This window comes from Ursus americanus, chromosome 1 (genome assembly GCF_024610735.1).
Source record: "Ursus americanus isolate L20-20 chromosome 1, mUrsAme1.1.p, whole genome shotgun sequence".
Lineage (NCBI taxonomy): Eukaryota > Metazoa > Chordata > Mammalia > Carnivora > Ursidae > Ursus > Ursus americanus.
In genome coordinates this window covers 11,599,404-11,604,603 of record NC_142127.1, presented here as the reverse complement: position 1 = coordinate 11,604,603, position 5,200 = coordinate 11,599,404, and positions in this window count along the sequence as shown.

Below are 5,200 nucleotides of genomic sequence, written 5' to 3'. Positions count from 1 at the left end.
AGTGTCTGACTTTTGGTTTTGGCTCAGGTCATGACCTCAGGGGGATGAGACTGACCTGCATTGGGCTCCATGCTCAGCACGGAGTCTGCTTGAGATTCTCTCTCTCCCTTTCCTTTTGGCCCTCCCCTGCTCACACTAACACACACACACACACACACACACACACACACACACTCTCTCTCTCTCCTCTAAAATAAATGAATAAATAAAATCTTAATTTAATTTGAATAGCTACACATGGCTAATGCCTGCCATACTGGACAGTGTAGATTCTAAGACAAATTTCCTTACGATACTTCAGGATGAATATTGGTTATATGACAGGGCTTCAGAAAAACACTTTTGTGACCATGGTCTTCTCCCCAGAAGATATGTAGCTCATTAAATCAAAATAACAGCAATTGCTATTGACATAAAACAGATAACAAATATAACAAAATACTAATTAACCCCCCAAATATTTATTGAGCTTGTATTATGAAATAGACACCATGCTAGGCATTGAAAAGTGTGCCATATGCCTGATGATGCTTCTGCCTTCTATATAGAGGTCATTGATTGACAGATGACAGAGGATTTTATAAACATTCTTCAATGCAAAATACAGCTTCATTCCTTCAGATTTCCTTAAGTATATTAGACCAAAATGTTTGACAATATATAAACACAGTCAAATACTAGCACTGTGAGATGCCCTGAAGGAGGGAAAGAATCTCATGTTCCATGGGACAAGTGTGTCCGGCATGTTAAAGGATCTCAGAATTCCGATATTGAAAATGTATTTCATTTTTTTCTAATCCAGTGCTTACCAAACATAAACGTAGAACCCCATTTCCTCCACACACACACACACACACGCACACACACACACACACACTCGCCACAAACTACCTGCTTATATTGATTCTATGGAATACATTTTGGGAATTGGAGATTTATGCTAAGGAATTTTACAAAGCATAAATAATCAAAAACACTGGATAATCTAGGATAGGTTGTTTTGTTTTTCAAAGTAGCATTTGCAGATCTTTAGGGGCCATGAATATATTCTCAGTATTCCATAGTTCCTCTGAAGAATTTTGAAATGATGTGATTTTACTTACATGGTAACCTTCAACTATTAATACAAGCCTGTTCTGGATTATGTTGATGAACACATTCTAACAGGGTATTGTTACATGATTTCTCTTAAGATTGGCCTGTAATTGTTTGCAAAAAGAATACAGATGAATTTAAATGACCATTTGCCCCAAATAAAGGCCAAGTAATGGTAGGGTTCATTATAAAAATAACAGTTTAATAAAGAGAAGTGGTGAAGAATTGAGCCATCACAAGACATACAGTATTAAAAGCATGTTTTATCTTAAAATAATCCATTCTGGAGCAATGATTTAATATTTACTGAAATTCTTCAAATTCAAGAAAACACCTTTCACATTACAATTTGAAGCTACTTATTTTATGTTTTTGCTCCTATTTATTTTGCAAGTGTTTTGGTTTACAGAGGCATATGGGCTTAAGCCTAAGAATTTTCTGTCTAGATTTATGTTTAGAATACTGTAATTTTTGTAGGTTTAAGTAATATTAGGATAAAATAATTGAAGTCAAAACTAGGGATGCATAAAAGTTATTTATGTGTGGAAACACTGCTCTAGGATATTTCTATTACATTTCTGAATGCATCATATTGTGTTCTTAAATATTTAGCCAATATTTAAAATTGGTTTGCATTCCATGGCCATGCATCATCTGTTAAATTTGCTGTGAGGCTAGGGAAAGTCTGGAAAGTATTAAAAACTCATCACGGATGATCATGAGTTGACTGTATTTAATATCACTGCAGATAAAAATAGCTTTATTGAACTATTCAAATATGGCAATGTCAAATTTGGTGGGTTTTTTTCCTTCCTGATCTTTGCTGTCTTCAAAAAAAAAAAAAATTCCATACATAACATACACATTATACAAAGCTTGGTTTCAGCTACCACTCATAAGTCAGTGACTCCAGATCTTTATTTCCAGACTATTTGCTCATTTGAATTCCAGATGCACACTTCCAGTGCTCTACTAAATATTTCTACCTGAATGTTCAACAAGTGTTTCAAGCGCATTCAACCCCATTCTTGTGTTCTTGTTCTAGATCAATGGTGTTACTTCCACAAAGTCAAAGCTCTGAAGTCATTTTCTACTTCTTTCTTTCCTTCACCCTCTCATCAATGGTCAGCAAGTCCTGCCAATTCACTTTGAACCCCCGCCATTGTCTTAGTTCAGCCTACAATTGCAATAGCCACCTACCTAGATTCCCCGCCACTGGTTACCTTCGATGCCAATCTAGCTCAAAATCGGAAGGAAATATCACAGAGTTTTCAGTTGACTTGTTTCTACCTTGTGTGAACTGGCCTAGTTTCATTTACTGAGACTTCTGCCTTACAAGGCTGTGAATTTATTGAAGGCAAAGGCTCTGTCTCATTCATCTTTGTGTCCCAGTGTTTAACAAAGTTCCGAGCATGCGAGTGGTGTGTGCTACGTGGGTGAATGTTGATGGTGCTGGTGAGCAGCTAAGAGCACAGGGTTTGGAATCAGATAGATCTAGATTAAATTTCTGCCTCCTCTGCCACTTACTTAGTTGCTAGGTGACCCCGGGGGCAAATTGACTCTAAGACAGTGATTCTCAGCTCTGGTTGCACATTGGGATTACACAAGGAATTATTAAAATGGTTCAGGTCCCCTCTTCAGCCCAATTAAGTCAGAATAAATGGAGGATGAAGCTCAGACACAAGAAATTTTAATAGATCCATGGGTGCTCCTAATATGCAGCCAGGATTGGGTATCACAGCTTTTGGTCTTAATTCCTCATCTACTACATAATATCTATTTTAAAGGGGTTTTTGAGCAGGTGAAATGAAATTAAATTTAGCACAGTGTCTGGCACCTAGATTGAGTATGTGCTCAATCATGATATTAATACACAACCTCAATTTGTAACCTCTTCCTTCTCAGTTGCTACCCCCCAGTGATTCTACCTTCTTTGCAATTCCCGGACTATACTAACATTTTCCAGCTTTAAATAAATATTGAAATTAAAATAAATGCCTCTAGGCTAAAATTTTCCATAAGGATTTTCTTGAAGGCAATTTCTAAGTGTTTGAAAAAGGTGGCTTGGGGAGACATGAGCCGAATGAATAGAACTCATACTGTTTTACAGAGAGTCTTAATGTCAGGACATTTTTGAGGTTGTTGTCTCTTTTGTAGGCGCTCTTCTCTTTTCCTTTTAAAATTCCTCATCCATCCATATAATCCGCCCAAATCTTATTTTACTGGTGGTATAAAAACCCATAGAAGCGAAATTTTTGGCAAATTTATGGCAAAATATTGCCTGGGTGGCTCAGTTGTTTAAGCGTCTTTGGCTCAGGTCATGATCCAAGGGTCCTGGTGATGAGGGAACGGAAGGCAAGCTGAAACAAAGCAGAAGCTGACACCCTGCAAACCCCACCCCCCATGGGGTGTATGTGACATTCCTCAGGCACTCCTGGCTGTTCTAAAGGACAAAGAAACAGACCTTACTACCTACAGCTCATTGACAAGTCCTTGAAACAGGCACGGTGACATTCCTCTAGGAACTTAGCTTCCTTGATGTTAATATTTTGCTAAGGGCAAAAGACAGTCCTAGCCTGACCCCCTCCCCTCCACCAAGATCCTGTAAGTCTATTTTAACGTATAAAAATTCCTTTGGAAACCTCCTTTATCTCTAACCCCCTCCCCCCCAAGACACGTGTTGGCAATCATCCCCCAAGCATATGGCCCACCGATATACATCTGAAGGATCTCATGACTAAGGTTTTATTAGACAGTAATAAATGACCTCTTCCCAACAACAGCTAGCCTCCTCAAGGTCCTGGAAACCTTGCTTCCAAAATTCCTTAGAGACTTACGCTATCCCTAACCCCCTCCCAACTTGAGGGTATATAATGGGCCATTCCTCACAACCTCGGGGCAGCAGCTCTTTCTGCCCACGGCTCCCGTCCCCGTGCTTTAATAAACCACCATTTTGCACCAAAGACACCTCAAGAATTCCTTCTTGGTCATCGGCTCTGGATTCCACCCCACTGAACCTCATGTATAGTCCCCAACCTCATCACCGGGACCCAGCCCTGTGTGGGGCTCCCCACTCAGTGGGGAGGCTGCTTCTCCCTCTCCCTCTGTCCCTTTCCCCTGCTTGTGCTCTCTCTCTTGCTCTCTCTCTCAAATAAATAAATAAAATCTTAAAAAAAGAGAAATTTATGAGCTATAGGTAACATTAGCGAAAACAAGAAAGATCATATCAATACTTGCCTAGATGCATTTTGTTGCAGATTTAATTTCGACTTTAATTTTGAGAAGTAAGTGTACCGATATAAAGGTTAGAAACATAAAAATCCATTTTATTGTTAACCATTTAAAGGAAGGGGGGGAAAAGGTATTTCACTGACACTTTTATGGAAAGCTCTGAAACAATTATGCTAGGCCCAAATTTCACCTAAAACTTTCCTCAAGACCACTGTAACATGATCACATCTATATTATAGCACACCTTCTGACAAGGAAGGGGTTATAAGATTCTGTACTTTCTCTACTTTGCTATTGACCTCTAAAGCTCTTCCTACGGAAACAGCTGTCCTCAAACTGCTACCTGGTCGAACTTGGGGAACGATTATCAATAAAAACCTTATGAAGTGCTGTGGAATGGAGATGAGAGAAGTATCAGTTATGCTTTTATGACTTAGTAGAGAAGGGGAAAAGGTAAAGAGTAAAAAAGCCAGGCAAAAGCACAGAGAGTCAGCATCCCTGGGGGGAGATCCCAGCGGCCTGCGCTCCAGACCCCTCAGTTCCCCTTGGAGCAGAGGGACATGCTGAGGGTCACGCCTCCCAGAGAGTGTGCGTGAGTCAGTGCGCGATTCTCTTACACCGCCCACAGGACCTGGATACTCACAACCCACGATTGCCTGGTCAGCAAACAACAGCAGACCAAGCCGCCTCCTACCGTCTAAACAGTCCACGCCTACAAGCGGCGGCTGATTTCGGGCAGACCGGAAGCCCTTTTGCCCCGTCTCGCGGGCCCAACAACAAGTGCGGGTACGAACCGGAAATTCGTCTGCCCCGATCGTCGGAGCACCGCCTCGTGGACTGCGCAGGCGGAGTGAGGCTCCGGAGGAGCAGTGGG